The sequence below is a fragment of the Symphalangus syndactylus genome, chromosome 1 (genome assembly GCF_028878055.3).
Source record: "Symphalangus syndactylus isolate Jambi chromosome 1, NHGRI_mSymSyn1-v2.1_pri, whole genome shotgun sequence".
In the NCBI taxonomy this organism is placed as follows: domain Eukaryota; kingdom Metazoa; phylum Chordata; class Mammalia; order Primates; family Hylobatidae; genus Symphalangus; species Symphalangus syndactylus.
Genome location: NC_072423.2, coordinates 115,854,419 through 115,870,828, shown reverse-complemented (window position 1 = coordinate 115,870,828; position 16,410 = coordinate 115,854,419). Strand labels below are relative to the sequence as shown.

Here is a 16,410-nt window from a genome sequence, read left to right as displayed (position 1 = left end):
CACCACAGCCTTGACTTCCCAAGCTCAGGTGATCCTCACACCTCAGCCTCTCAAGTAGCTGGGACTGCAGGTGCATACCACCATGCCTGGCTAATTTTTTGTATGCTTAGTAGAGACAGGGTTTTACCATGTTGCCTAGGCTGGTCTCAAACTGCTGGCCTCAAGCCTCCTCAAATGCTAGGATTACAGGTATGAGCCACCATGCCCAGCCAAGTTTTAACAAGTTTTTTTTTTGAGACGGCGTCTAGCTCTGTCACCCATGCTGGAATGCAGTGGTGCGATCTTGGCTCACTGTAACCTCCACTTCCCGGGTTCAAGCAATTATCTGCCTCAGCCTCCCGAGTACCTGGGATTACTGCCCGCCATCATGCCTGGCTAATTTTTTTTTGTACTTTTAGTAGAGACAGGGTTTTACCATCTTGGCCAGGCTGGTCTTGAATTTCTGATCTCGTGATCCACCCGCCTCAACCTCCCAAAGTACTGGGATTACAGGCGTAAACCACCGCGCCCAGCAGAATTTTAACAAGTTTTTAAATGAGGTTTTAATTTTCATTTTATTTTAAAATTGGAGATACATTCTCAAGGTTCAAATTCAAAAGTTACAAAAGGGTATACTGTGAAAAGTTTTCCAGCCCCACAGACTTCTTCCTTGAAGTCACACGCTATTCATAGTTTCTATTTAACAAGATTTTTTCAAACTTAAAAAATAAAATAAAAACCTTCCCGAATTCTTAGAAGCTATTTAGAGATACTGACTTTGTTCCAACTTAACTCTACAGTGGAGAGGAAGTGATGAGTTCCTCTAAAGGAGTGGTGCTGTTCGTCCAGCCTGGTGTCATTGAGGAAGGTGTCTGTGGGGGAGGTGGGGGTGGACCAGGGAGAAAATGTTACTGGGAAGAGGTCCCAATCCAGACCCCAAGAGAGGGTTCTTGGACCATGTTCAAGAAAGAATTCGAGGTGAATCCGTGAAATAAAGTGAAAGCACGTTTATTAAGAAAGGAAAAGAATAAAGAATGGCTACTGCACAGGCAGAGCAGCAGCGTGGGCTGTTCGACGGAGTATACTTAGAGTTATTTCTTCATCATATGCTAAACAAGGGGTGGATTATTCATGACTTTTCCAGGAAGGAGCAGGCAATTCCCGGAACTGAGAGTTCCTCCCCTTTTTAGATCATATAGGGTAACTTCCTCGTGTTGCCATGGCGTTTGTAAACTGTCATAGTGCCATTGGGAATGTCTTTTAGCAGCTAATGCATTATAATTAGAGTGTAATGAGCAGTGAGGATGACCAGCGGTCACTTTCATCGTCATCTTGGTTTTGGCTGGCTTCTTTACCACATCCTGTTTTATCACAAGATCTTTGTGACCTGTTTCTTGTGCTGACTTCCTATCTCATCTTGTGACTAAGAATGCTTAACCTTTTGGGAATGCAGCCCAGTAGGTCTCAGCCTTATTTTACCCAGTCCCTACTCAAGATGGAGTCACTCTGGTTCAAACGCCTCTGACAAAAAGACAGCACAGTTGTTATGGTTGCTTCCAGCCACCATACTGGGAACGCTGCATCCCTTCACTATACTCAGATGCATGGCCAGCCCCAGCCCAAGTGATCTCTGGTCTGGCTGCCTTGGCCAGGCAGGCCCAAATGCCCAAGACTACTCTGCTGTTTCCTATTCCCTAGCTGCTGAGCCCACATGGCTCACACTGTGATACTGCTTCTCCCAGGAGCATCTAGGGCTGCGCAAATGCCGTAGGATTAGATGCCAGCTTGCTGGAGTGGACAGCTAAGTGAGTTTAGAGATGATGATGAGGGCAGCATCTTTGAGTTTGACACAACTATCTAGAGAACTGTCACCTCACAGGAAAAGACAGTCAGCTTGCTGAAGATGAAGAGACCAAGCCCCCGAAAGCAGACTGTTGGTGATGTTTTTTCCTCTTCAGAGCAGACTTAACTAATACTAGCTACTAAATTCAGACATTGACATGTATAAAATCATCTCTCCTCATCCTTGAAATGATCTTGTCAGGTAGGTGCTAGCATTCACATTCTATAGTTGCGGAAATTTTGGCCCAGAAAAGTTAGATTGCTTGTCTGATCACACAGCTAGTATTACAGCTGTGTCTTAGCAATTCTGAGATCTTCTTTAGTCTGGGGACATATGTTTCCTAAAAATGAGGGCAGGCTGGCCTTCATATACTGGTGGGGCAAGAGGAACTATCCTTCCACCCATTGAAAGTTAGAGAATTTGAGTCTGTAAAACAAACAGGCAATAGACGGATTAACAGGAGAAAAGGTAAACAAATTTATTGACATACAAGTGCACAGGAACCACACAAGGTATAAAACCCAAAGAAGGGCCAGAGGGTTGAAGCTTAAATACCTCTTCACAGGGGAGAGGGAAGTGGAAGGTGTAGGCAATTTTAGAAAAAGAGCAAACAATTTTTAGGGGAGATCAATAGGCCTGAAAAGCAGACAATAACCTGGAACGAAGTTCCTCTGGGCTCTAGGGGAGGTGGTGACAAGTTATGAGAAGGTAAAGGGTGGAACTGCACTGTGAACAAAGGTTGTCTTATTATGCAGATATAGTCAGCCCTCCATATCTGCAGAGGATTGGCTCCAGGACCCCCTGCAGATACCAAAATCACTGGATGCTCAAGTCCCTGATATAAAATGGCGTAGTACAGTTGGCCCTCCGTATCTGTGGGTTCTGCATCCTCGGATTCAACCAAGTGTGGATGGAAAATATGTACAGTTGACCCTTTGTATCTGTGGTTTTTGATCTATGGTTGTTGAATCTGTGAATGTGGAATCTGGCTATGGAGAGCCTACTGTAAAATCTCTCAGGTAGCATCTCTCAGAACAGCAAAAAAAAATCTGCCCAGTTGAGTGTGGTGGTGACCTTTAGCTTCTTCTCTGGTGATTAATCTTCTCTGGTTAATGAGATTTCAGACAGGAAATTAAAGGCAATTGTGTCTCTTGTGGAAGAACTTCCCTCAGTTAGGTGAGGGAACTTCAGAGAGAGCCCTCCCTGTACTTGGCGGGAGACACAAGGGAAGATCAGAGACCTTGATTCTGGGGCAACTTCTAAGGCCTTCCAATTTATTTTAATTCAAAGTGCTCAGCATGCCAAAGCACCATGCTTTGGGGTATCATTTTCTGAGCCCCAACAATACATACCCATGTACATAAACATCATGGGCCCCCCACCCCACAAACTCCTTGACACAGTGGTGGATGAGTGTCTGATGCCCTTTTCTGTGGGTTTGTCCCTGGAACACTCTTAGGTTGAGGGGCCAAGCCACCCAGCAGCAGTGATGCCCTCAAAGGCCAGCCCCCTCCCCACTGGTTCTCTGTGGCCTCTCAAGGAGCAGCAAACTGGTGACTGTGACACAGCTGGACTAGGACTGAGCCTTAGCGCCCTCCTCTGTAAATCAGAGGCCTAAGGAAGGAACACCGACATTTGTCATTTTGGGTTGCTTAGTAACTATTCCCATTTCCTAATGGCATTCTGGCTTATTTGGGGGCGTTTACACCTGTTTCCCACTGTGAGTGCTAAAGGGGTTGGATCACCCCTCTTTCCAGCCTGGCACAATTAGGGGTGGACCTTATGAGCTAGACTCAGCCAACAAGACGTCCTCTTGGGGGACTTGGGGCTTTGAGTGAGTGGGCTAAAGACAAGGCTCATTCATTACTGTGGCAGCAGGTTCAGTGGACAGTTCTTGTGTCAATGTATAGATAAAAAAAAGTTAAAAATATGACTCATACAAAATAGGACGAACGTGAGCCACAGAGCTTATTTAATTCATTAATCAATGAGGGAACCAGTAAGATGGAAAGCTGGTTCTGAGAGCATATGAAGAGTTGGGAAAGGCACACCAAAGTAAATATTTTAAGTTGTACACAAACCTAGTTAATATTCTATAGGGTGATAAAGCCATAGGTTGATTTCTGTTCAGTTTATGACATTAATATAATCCCAAGAATTAGAGCTAGGATTCCTCATCCTCCTTCTACAGAGGTTGTAAGACCTATGTGATTTTGGTACTCTCTTTCTCTTTTGATGCTGATTATTCGGGAAGGCACATGTGGCTCTGGGTACTATCTTTCTTGCAAGATGTGAGGGGCACCTAAAAACATGCCTGGGAATCTTTCTGTGCTTGTGGGTGGGTGTTACATGTCATGAGATCAAGAACCCAAAAGCAGAGGATGAGATTGCTATATAAGACCTCTTGGAACCCAAGGCTTCATAATTGGAACCTAGCAACATTTGCTGTGTTGTTTTCCCATGTCTCTAGGTGACCGGATACTTATTATAGAATGCTGGTTGTTATGGTGATAAGAGGTGGTGGAAGCCAGGCAGGCCAGTTGTACACTGTGAATGAAGGTTTAATCTATGTCATCCTTTGTCACAGGTGTCCTGTGCCTGGGATGAAGTGTCACATAGTTTGAATCCACATTGCTTGCCGACATCATGGGTGAATGAACTTTTCCAAGATTCTGGAAGCCTATTGTAATTTGTGTTCTCTACACTTTCCTGAGGTGCCAGGGATGCCGTGACTACTAAGCTCTATGGTAGGAGTTGGGGCAGGAGGTGAGTAGAGGTGACCAATGACTGGTGTGCCAAGGTCTTTCCCCCTCTGAGATCCCAGTCAATTCCAGGCATGGAGTTGTGGTTAAAAGAACCTCAGATGGCATAAGAATGATACAGTGGACATTGGAGACTTGGGGGGAAGAGTGGAAGTGGGGAAAGGGATAAAAGACTACAAATATGGTCCAGTGTATACTGCTCAAATGATGGGTGCACCAAAATCTCACAAATCACCACTAAAGAACTTACTCATGTAACCAAATACTACCTGTACCCCAATAACTCATGGAAAAAGGGAAGAAAATAATTTAAAAAAGATTTAAATATAACCTCCTCAGAAAGGCCTTTCCTGACCACTCAATCTAAGATAGCCACCCAGTTATTCTCTATATCATTCAGTTTTAATTCCTTAGTTGGCTCATGCTATTTACTTTGTAATTGTTTGTTCCCCACTCCAGATATAAAACACATCAGAGTAGGAACCTTATCTTGCTCATCGCTGCATCCCAGAGTGCTCGATAAATATTTGTTGATTGAAGGACTGTCTTCTGATTCAGTCACAGAAAGGTGGGCCATGAGGGAAATAAGGAAAAAAGTAGAAACAGGAAATGAAGAAAATCAGAAACAATTTAATACTCTATTGTGTGCAAAAATGAAGTGGAAAGAAGAGACAAGAAAATGTACATAAAGGGGTTAAAAGAAGGAGAGAGGAAAATAAATTACTGTTGTGTTTTGGAACAACTTTTAATTAGAGGGAAAGGAACTAATTTTATTGAGCTCCCTCTATGTAGGAAATCTAAATTACCAGATGATGTGCTATTTTTGTTTGTTTGTTTGTTTTTTTGGAAAGATTTTATTTCAACTTAGAGTCATCAGCAAAATTACTTTCCTCATTTTCAACCTTTTCCTAGGAAGAAAAGAAAGTGAGCTATTTTATTCTATAGAAAGAAAAACTAAAGCCTATTTGTTTTCATCAAGTGAAATTGTCAAGGATGACTGGCAGTGCCATTCACTGAGAAAGAATACTAGAAGAAGTGTTTTGCAGGGAAATCATGAGTTTCATTTTTAACAGGTTAAAATTTAGATATTTTGAAATATTCAAGTAAAGGTGTTGACAAGATAATGGGATATATCACTCAGAGGAGAGGTTTGAGCTGGAGATCTAAATCTTCGATGTATGGATGATAATTAAAGCCATAGGCATGGATGTGAGTGTCTAGAGAGAAAGAACAGCATATGAAAAAATGGGGTTTCATGGATGTACCTTAAGGAGCTCCAATATTTAAGGTTTAGGTGGTAGGAGACAAGCCTTTGAAGGAGACTGAGAAGGAATGTTCAGGAGAATATGGTTTTATGAAAACCAAGGGAATATACTGTTTCAAGGAGAAGAATGGTCAGCAGAGTTGAATGCTGCTGAGACACCAAAGAAAATGAGAATTGAAAATGTTTATTCCGTTTAGTGACATTGAAGTCTTTGACCTCAGTGAAAAGTAATTTTAGCAGAGTGGAGATGGAATCTGAGTCATTTTAACATCCACAGTACCTTTCCATAGAGTAGATATTTGATACGTTTTTTCATTTGCTTTACCATGAAATGTATAATTATGCAGAAGAATGTATAACGTATAGGTAATATTTGAAGAACAAAATGAACAACATTTACCCATAACCTGTTAGGAAACAACTTTAGAAGACACCTGTGTGCCCCTCCCTGCTTGCATCTAGCTTCTTCATCTGCCCAGGTGGACTGCTCTTACTGTTGCAGTAAGTGTTCCCTTGCTTCTCTTTTATAGTTTTACTGCCTATGAGTGATTCCCTAAACAATACACTGTTATTTTTACAATATACTTGTTTAGTTTTAACTGGTTTTGAACTCTTTATAAATGGAATTATACTGTATTCATTCTGAAAAAAAAAAAAAAAAAAAGAAAGAACCTCAGATGAATCAAGGATAGTAAAGTGCTGGTAATTGTTGAGGCTGCATGATGGATATATTAGTGTTCATTTTACTCTTTTCTCTACTTTAGTGTATGTTAGAAGATTTCCATACTTGAGTGTGAAACAATTTTTGAAAGATTGAAAAAAATTTTTCTAAATTATTATTATTTTTTATTATTTTTTATTTTTTTGAGACAGGGTCTCACTCTGTTGCCCAGGCTGGAGTGCAGTGATGTGATCTTGACTCACTGCAACCTGGCTCCAGCCCAGGCCTCCCCCAGCCTCAGCCTCCCGAGTAGCTGGGACCACAGGCTGCACCGCCACACCTGGCTTGTATTTTTTATAGAGTTGGGGTTTTGCCATGTTTCCCAGGCTGGTCTCGAACTCCTGGGCTCAAGCAATCCACCCATCTCAGTTTCCCAAAGTGCTAGGATTACAGACAGGCATGAGCCACTGTGCCCAGCTGGAAAAAAGTTTTTTTTTTTAGAAGAAAAGAAAAAGGAAAAAAAGGGCACTTTGAAGATCTTATAGGGTCATATTTAAGTGGTAAAACTTTGGAAAAGTGACTGATCTCAGGCAAATGGCAGGGTGTTGTCCAGCCCCTTCCCTGCTTTATTTTTACTCCTTAGTACTTATTACCATGTAACAAACTATATATTTTATTTATTTATCTTACTTATTGTTGGTCTTCCAGCTGAATTACAAGCTTCATGAGGCAGGAACTGTTGGTATGTTTTGCTCATCCCCATCCCCAGGACTTGCAATAGTACCTGGCACATGGATAGGTTCAGGTTCATGCAACAAAAACCAATAGTGACATAAACAAGATAGAGGCTTTCTTTTTTTTAACATATATGCCATTCAACAGTGGAACCTAGGCCCCTATCTCTTTCTCTTTCATCATCCCGCCTGTGACTTCTACCATGAAAATTGCCTCATGATCTCATTATTGATGCCAGAGCTCCAGCTGTCACACACACATTCCAGGCAGGAAGAAGAGAGGTGGGGGCAAAAGGACATCTACTTTTCAACTGAAGCTGTCTCCATTAAAAGTTTTTCTTGTAGTCCAATCTGGTTCCCAATCACCTGAACAGAGATGGTTTGAGTGCTTGGAGCAGCCCTCACTGTTTGGCTATGAAAGTTCCAGGTCTGCACTTGAGGCCATTATCTGCAACCCAGAACTTTGCCTTAGGTCAATGCCAGGAGACACTTACAGGTTGCATATGAAATTGATCCTCTGCTCTCTGAGGAGTGGTCCCTAATTTAGCATTTGCAGTTTTGGTGGGTGACACTGAGTCCCTGCAGAGGCACCAGGTGGCTCTGGATTTGGTGTAAGTAGCTTCAGCCCATGCCCGAGGAGTGCCTGGGATAGTTTCAGATGAGAAACGAGATCCTGGATGGGCACCCCCTATAGGGTCCCCTTTCTGAAGAAAGTTGTCCAAAGATGGGAAGCTTGTTGGAAATGTCTGGACTCCAGTCCAGAGATCCTGATTCTGTGTGGGGCCCAGGAATTTGCCTTTTATATAAGAACCCCAGGTAATTGGGACACAGGTTTGAGAAACGACACTGAGATACTCCAGGCCATGGAATGGGATACCAGCTGGTGTAGGACAGAAAACATCTAGAAATTGTTCTTTCCTACTGAAGCCAGAAGGACAAACATTGCACTCAAGTAAACCTTAAAGAAGCCTTGAGTCTCCAGGGACTCAGGCCCTGCTCAGTGTTGAGTAAAATGAAGGTTATTCAGTAATCTGATGAAAGTTCTTATGTGGATAAACAGTTCTAATTAGCTTGTTCGTTGTCCAGTGAGCTCACTTGGGTCTCACTGGTGACCATGGCTCTTTTTGATCATCCGTAGACTTTCAGTGACAGATTGTACTTTGGGTTAGTTAATGCCTGTAAAATAATAAAACAAAACAAAATGAAATAGCATCATGTTACAATGAGACTCAAGATCATTTTATGATGTTATGATGAACTGTGTTTGTATTAAACGATGGCCCTCATTTGAAGCCTGCCAAAAACATGCTCATTTTCACGTTTGAAAAAATTTTTATTTTTTATTTTTATTTTTTTGAGACAGAGCTTTGCACTGTCACCTAGGCTGGAGTGCAGTGGCATGGTCTTGACTCACTGTAACCTCTGCCTCCTGAGTTCAAGTGATTCTCCTGCCTCAGCCTCCCAAGTAGTTGGGATTATAGGTTCTACCACCACGCCTGGCTAATTTATATATATATATATATATATATATATATATATATATATATATATTTTTTTAGTAGAGATGTGATTTCACCATGTTGGCCAGGCTGGTCTCGAACTCCTGACCTCAAGTGTTCCGCCCACCTTGGTCTCCAAAGTGTTGGGATTACAGGCGTGAGCCACCGCGCCCAGCCTGAAAAAATTGTTAAATGCTGAATGACACTATCTTTTAGTGGAGACATTTCACTAGTATATAAAAAATCGGACAAAACTATCAAAAACACACAGTGATATTTAGTGGTCTCTAATCAGCTTAGAAAAGTGAGACGTGGGGCAAATCTCTTTAGAGGCTCTTTAAGTTGATAAGGCAGGCAACTGAGGAAAAAAATTAGTTGTATGAAAACATGTTTGAATGAAGGGAGTTTAGACATCTAAGCAAATATATTTTTGCATTATGCTGGAAACAAATGCTGCACGTTTTGGAAGGATTTGCAATCACATTTAAATATAAACAAACAAACACATAAGAAACAGGGACTGAAGCAAAGATGCCAAGTTGCCTACCCGTATCCCTTCATTCCTTCTCTCATTCCCCTCTTGCAATCGACCTTTACGTTGCCAGAGTCTCCAATGTACCTAGTTAATTTTCCAGTTGTCCTTAAAGATAGAGGTGAGGTGTAATTCAAAGTTACTGAGTGGGGCTTACAAGAAAGTCCTTTTTTTTTGAGACAGGATCTCATCTCACTCTGTCATCTAGTCTGGAGTGCAGTGGCACGATCATGGCTCACTGCAGTCTCAACCTCCCCAGGCTCAGGTGATCCTCCCACCTCAGTGTCTGAGTAGCTGTGACTACATGTGTGCGCCATCATGCCCTCCTAATTTTTTAGTTTTTTGTAGAGATGGGGTTTCACCATGTTGCCCAGGCTGGGCTTGAACTCCTGGGCTCTAGAGATTCACCCATTTTGGCTCCCAAAGTGCTGGTTACAGGAGTGAGCCAGTGTGCCTCGACTACAAGAAAACTTTTTTTTTTAATATACACTATTTTTTTTAAAATTTTTTATTTTTTTTATTAATTTTTTTATTTTTATTTTTATTATACTTTAGGGTTTTAGGGTACATGTGCACAATGTGCAGGTTTGTTACATATGTATCCATGTGCCATGTTGATTTCCTGCACCCATTAACTCGTCATTTAGCATTAGGTGTATCTCCTAATGCTGTCCCTCCTCCCTCCCCCCACCCCACAACAGTCCCCGGAGTGTGATGTTCCCCTTCCTGTGTCCATGAGTTCTCATTGTTCAATTCCCACCTATGAGTGAGGACATGCGGTGTTTGGTTTTTTGTCCTTGCGATAGTTTACTGAGAATGATGTTTTCCAGTTTCATCCATGTCCCTACAAAGGACACGAACTCATCATTTTTTATGGCTGCATAGTATTCCATGGTGTATATGTGCCACATTTTACAAGAAAACTTTTAATGGAGACAGCTTCAGTTGAAAAGTAGATGTCCTTTTGCCCCCACCTCTCTTCTTCCTGCCTGGGATGTGTGTGTGACAGCTGGAGCTCTGGCATCAATAATGAGATCATGAGGCAATCTTCATGGTAGATGTCACAGTCAGGATGGTGAAGGAGAAAGAGATAGGGGCCTAGGTTCCGCTGTTGAGTGGCATATATGTTTAAAAAAGATAGCCTCTATCTTGTTTATGTCACTATTGGTTTTTGTTGCATGAACCTGAACCTATCCATGTGCCAGGTACTATTGCAAGTCCTGGGGATGGGGATGAGCAAAACATACCAACAGTTCCTGCCTCATGAAGCTTGTAATTCAGCTGGAAGACCAACAATAAGTAAGATAAATAAATAAAATACATAGTTTGGCCGGGCGTGGTGGCTCACGCTTGTAATCCCAGCACTTTGGGAGGCTGAGGCGGGCGGATCACGAGGTCAGGAGATTGAGACCACGGTGAAACCCTGTCTCTACTAAAAATGCAAAAAAATTAGCCGGGCGTGGTGGCGGGCGCCTGTAGTCCCAGCTACTCAGAGGGGCTGAGGCAGGAGAATGGCGTGAACCCGGGAGGCGGAGCTTGCAGTGAGCTGAGCTCATGCCACTGCACTCCAGCCTGGGTGACAGAACGAGACTCTGTCTCAAAAAAAAAAAAAAAAAAAAAAAAAAAATATATATATATATATATATAGTTTGTTACATGGTAATAAGTACTAAGGAGTAAAAATAAAGCAGGGAAGATGGATATGAAGTGTGGAGGTCAGGGAAAGGCTTGACATTTTAGAGAGTGTCACCAGGGAAGCCACATGGGATTTCACTGGGGAAATTAAGGTGACATTTGTGTAAAGACCTAGTAAGAGAGAGAGTCAGGGGGTATCTGGTGGACAAGCTGTTCTCTCCCGGTGGAGAGAACAGCAAATGCAAAGGCTGTGAGGTCAGAGTGTTAAAGGATAGTCAAGGGCTTGGACTGGGTGGAGCAGGATGGTTGACAGAGTACCCGGCAGGAACTGTTGTTAAAGTGGTGATGGAGCCAGGACTAGCAAGGCCTTGTGGACCATAGGAAGAACTTTGGCGTCTGCTCTGAGTGAGATGGGGCCACAGGCAGGTTCTGGGCAGGGAAGTTGCAAGATCTGCTTTATATACAAACAGAATCACTGTGCTACTGTCTTGAGATGAGGCTGAAGAGGGCGAAGGTAGAAGCACAGAGGCTGATTTAGGTGGAAGCACAGAGACTGCATCATCTAAGTGAGAGAGGATGTTGGTGTGAATCAAGTGAAAGTGGTGGAAGTAGGAAGAAGGGAGATTTGTCATGTAAGGGAGAACCATTAAGGTCCCCTATGGACTGGATATAGGATGTGAGAGAAAGAGAGGAGTCAGAGAGAACTCTAAAGTTTTTGGAAGGACGGAGCTGCCATCAACTGATTTGGAGCAAACTTGTTTCATCTAGCCTCCCTACCAATCAGAGGAACAGGTTTGAGGGGAACATCAGAAGATCAGTTGTGGATATTTCAAATTAGAGATGGCCATTAGATACCAGCTGGAAATCTTGAGCAGAGATGGATACATGGTCAGAATTCAGGGCATAGGTCCACTTTGGGAGCCATTGGGACATGGATGGTATTTAATGTCATGGGACTGGAGAAAGTCACCAAATGAGTAAGTGTGGAGAGAAAAGAGAAGAATCTGGGCACTGAACCATGGGGCCCTCTGATGTTTACAGATTGGGAGAAAAGGGGGAGCCAGCCACGGAGACTGAGAAGGAGAAGCCAGAGGGGAGGGAAGACAACCAGCAAATCTGAGGCCATGGTGGCCAAGAGAAGGAAATGTCTCATGGAAGAGAGAGTGAGAGATGGTGTTAAATACTGTGTCAAGTAAGATAAGGACTGAAAATTAAATATGAGGATTCAATACAACTGTTCATATAAACATTTTAGAAGAGTTCTTGGTACATAGTAATCATTCAATACATGGAACACACACACACACACACACACACACATTTGCTATATTAGCCCTGTTCAATGGCATTTTCTGTGATGATAGAGATGTTCTATATTTGTTCTGTCCAATACAGTAGCCACTTAGCCACATATAGCTACTGAAAGCTTGAACATGTGGCTAGTGCAACTGAGGAACTACATTTTTTTTAGAAGGGTGAAGAATTGTATTTTATTGAAACTCAACTCAAAAAAAGAAATAAGATGCTGTAGTGTGCAATATATTCACACAAAGCACCCTCAGGTGCATATTCAAGTCAAGTAAGAACTCCATATCCCTTTTCCTAGTTTTCCTACCCTGGGACCTTAGTCTCTTCCACATACAATCAAGCACACTTAATTTGAAAAAGGAAACCCAGTGTATTTTGATGTATTCATTAGCACCAAAGTTAATGAAATTTTAATTAAATAAATACTAAAGTTTAAATAGCCACATGTAGCTGCTGGCTACATAAACAGTTCTATAGTCCATCCTGTCTAAATAGACCTATTCTATCTATAGGCCAGTTTACAAACGTTCTCTTTTTAGATGATCAGTCTAATGAGTTTTAGCCAGCTTATAAAGGTGTGGCACAGAAGGCCCTTTGATAGAGTTTAAAAATCCTGTGCACAGGAGTGGAAAGTTTGGGTGAGCAAGCAGAGGCCAGCACCCTGAAGAAAGAGGCTGATGGAGTTTAAGACACACTAGGACTCAAATCTCGGTCTGTCTCTTAGTTGTGAAGCCCCAGACAGGTTGTTTAACCTCTCAGAGACTGCCTCATCCTCTGAAAAGGCCTGGCTACTTAATTTGCCAGGGCCCAGGGCAAAATAAAAACAGTGGGTTCCTTGTTCAAAAATTATTAAGAATTTTGAGCTGGCAACAGCAGAGACCAAGTGTGGGCCCTTCCGAGTTGTAGGCTCTGTGTAATGCATAGGTTACGTGACCACGAAGCTGCCTCCTGGGTCTTGAGGATGCGGGCTGGGCAGTCAGAGTGTTGAAAATGGGAGAGGGAACAAACGTGAGAGCGTTTGCTGCTGCTGCACTGCTGCTGGCCTGGGCAGAAGGCTAGGGTGGGAAGCTCTTTTCTTACATCAGTTTCAGATCTTCCCTCTTTCTGAGTCCTGTAGACTATAGCTAATCTTTTCCTAGGCTTGTTTGTTGGCTGGGTCTCAAATGACCATAGTGTAGCTCTTGCAGTTTCCTACTGACATGGTTTAGCTCTGTGTCTCCACCAGATCTCATCTTGAATTGTACTCCCATAATTCCCACGTGTTGTGGGAGGAACTTGGTGGGAGATAATTTAAATCATGAGGGCGGTTTCCCCCATACTGTTATCATAGTAGTGAATAAGTCTCATGAGATCTGATGGTTTTATCAGGGGGTTCTGCTTTTGCGTCTTCCTCATTTTTCTCTTGCCACCACCATGTTAAGAAGTGCCTTTTGCCTCCCACCATGATTCTGAGGCCTCCCCAGCCATGTAGAACTGTAAGTCCAATTAAACCTCTTTTTCTTCCCAGTCTCAGATATGTCTTTATCAGCAGCATGAAAATGGACTAATAGAGTAACTTGGTACCAGCAGGGTGCCTCTGAAAAGATACCCAAAAATGTGGAAGCGACTTTGGAACTGGGTAATAGGCAGAGGTTGGAACAGTTTGGAGGGCTCAGAAAAAGACAAGAAAATGTGGGAAAGTTTGGAACTTTCTAGAGACTTGTTGAATGCCTTTGCCCAAAATGCTGATAGCAATATGGACAATAAAGTCCAGGCTGAGGTAGTCTCAGATAGAGATGAGGAACTTGTTGGGAAGTGGAGCAAAGATGACTCTTGTTATGTTTTAGCAAAGAGACTGGTGGCATTTTGCCCCTGCTGTAGAGATTTGTGGAATTTTGAACTTGAGAGAGGTGATTTAGGGTATCTGTGGAAGAAATGTCTAAGCAGCAAAGCACTCAAGAGGTGACTTGGGTGCTATTTAAGGCATTCAGTTTTAATAAAGAAGCAGAACATAAAAGTTTGGAAAGTTTGCAGCCTGACAATGCAGTATAAAAGAAAAATCTATTTTCTGAGGAGAAATTCAGGCCAGCTGCAGAAATTTGCATAAGTAATGAGGAGCCGAATGTTAATCTCCAAGACAATGGGGAAATGTCTCCAGGGCAAATCAAAGGTCTTCATGGCAGCCCCTCCCATTGCAGGCCCAGAGGCCTAGGGGGGAAAAATGGTTTTGAGGGCCAGGCCCAGGGTACCCATGCTGTGTGCAGCCTAGGGACTTGGTGCCCTGCATTCCAGCCACTTCAGCTGTGGCTGAAAGGGGCCAATGTAGAGCTTGGGCTGTGGCTTCGAAGGGTGCAAGCCCCAAGCCTTGGCAGCTTCCACATGGTGTTGAGCCTGCAAGTGCACAGAATTGAAGAACTGAGGCTTGGGAACCTCAGCCTAGATTTCAGAGGATGTATGGAAACGCCTGGACGTCCAGGCAGAAGTTTGCTGCAGGGGTGGGGCTCTCATGGAGAACCTCTGCTAGAGCAGTGCAGAAGGGAAATGTGGGGTTGGAGCCCTCACAGAGAGTCCCTACTGGGGCACTGCCTAGTGGAGCTGTGAGAAGAGGGCCACTGTCCTCCAGATCCCAAAATGGCAGACCCACTGACAGCCTGCACTGTGCACCTGGAAAAGCCGTAGACCGCAGACTCAACGCTAGCCCATGAAAGCAGCCAGGAGGGAGGCTGTATCCTGCAAAGCCACAGAGGCAGAGCTGTCCAAGACCATGGGAACCCACCTCTTGTTTCAGCATGACCTGGATGTGAGACATGGAGTCAAAGAAGATCATTTTGGAGCTTTAAGATTTGACTGCCCCACTGGATTTCGGGCTTGCATGGGGCCTATAATCCCTTTGTTTTGACCAATTTCTCCCATTTGAAATGGCTGTATTTACTCAATACCTGTACCCCCATTGTGTCTAGGAAGTAACTAGCTTGCTTTTGATTTTACAGGCTCATAGGCATAAGGGACTTGCCTTGTCTTAGATAAGACTTTGGACTGTGGACTTTTGGGTTAATGCTGAAATGAGTTAAGACTTTGGGGGACTGTTGGGAAGGCATGATTGGTTTTGAAATGTGAGGATATGAGATTTGGAGGGGCCAGGGGCAGGATGATATGGTTTGGCTCTCTGTCCCCACCTAGATCTCATCTTGAGTTGTACTCCCATAATAATTACAGGTTTGTGAGCAAAATTACTAATTGTTAACTAAATTTTGGGGTGGCTCATTACACAGCAACATCTGGTTTTCTTGGTGGATTCAATCCAATGTGCTTGGGTCTCCCCTCCTAGTGCGTGGCAGATGGTGCGGGCCATGGGAATTTCCCTCTCTCACTGCTCTCCCTTTACTTTTGTTCTGGTGGCTGGTGACCTGCACGGGGCTTAGAGATCAACTGTGGTCAGTGATTAGGGTGGTCCTGGGCCTCTACGGGGGTTAGGTATTAGGAAAGGTCACACAGGGTGGGGCCCATGTAGCCCCCACAAGAACAGAACAGAACAGAACAAGCCCTGGCCTCTCAGCTACCCATTGGCAATAGCTTCTATTCCTTCCACTTGCATACAGGGAGACTTGAAAATCAGTGGTGGTGAGACTCCAAGACTATTATTTTTATTTCTGGACAAAAACATCTGCTTCACACACTGCGCAGCATCAAATGAAGAGGAAAGAGCTTGTATCCCAAAGCCCGGCTTTCTGTATCATCCACAAATTAAGACAGCATCTGCTGAGCCCATGCTGAGCCTGTCACAGTCAACAACTGGGAAACCGGGGCCTCTACTGAACCAGGGGACAAGTAGCCGAAGCACTTAAACAGCTTGATACTTGTTTTTTGGTACATTTGTTTATTTAAAAAAGCATAGGAAATGAATAAAATGCCACCTAAAAAGTATCTGCAATGAATAAATTATTTCCAGTGAAGCACTGCAGATCCACACACACCAGTCCGCTAACCTTTACCAAGGCCATGTCCGGTGGGCTTGTGCTTGTCCCAGTTGACTCTTCCTTGAGACCTTTCCCTACTGTGCAATGACCACAGCATTGGAGACCAGTCCTGCATGCGCTGGCCTTCCTCGTAGGCATGGCAAACCACATGGATGGGCAGTGGGCTGGCATGCAGTAGGCTTCAACAAATGGCACTTCACTGTTTCCAGCGACCCTGAAATGTTTTACGTAAGTGGG

General features: G+C 43.4%; 1 long non-coding RNA gene across 1 annotated transcript; it reads left to right on the top strand.

Annotated features, from left to right (window-relative positions):
* Positions 1-4,333: 4,333 nt before the first annotated feature.
* Positions 4,334-16,120, top strand: LOC129491041 (uncharacterized). The gene is made up of 3 exons (XR_008660444.2): positions 4,334-4,588; positions 6,263-6,349; positions 15,796-16,120. It is a non-coding gene; the product is annotated as an uncharacterized lncRNA (long non-coding RNA).
* The last annotated feature ends 290 nt before the right edge of the window (positions 16,121-16,410 follow it).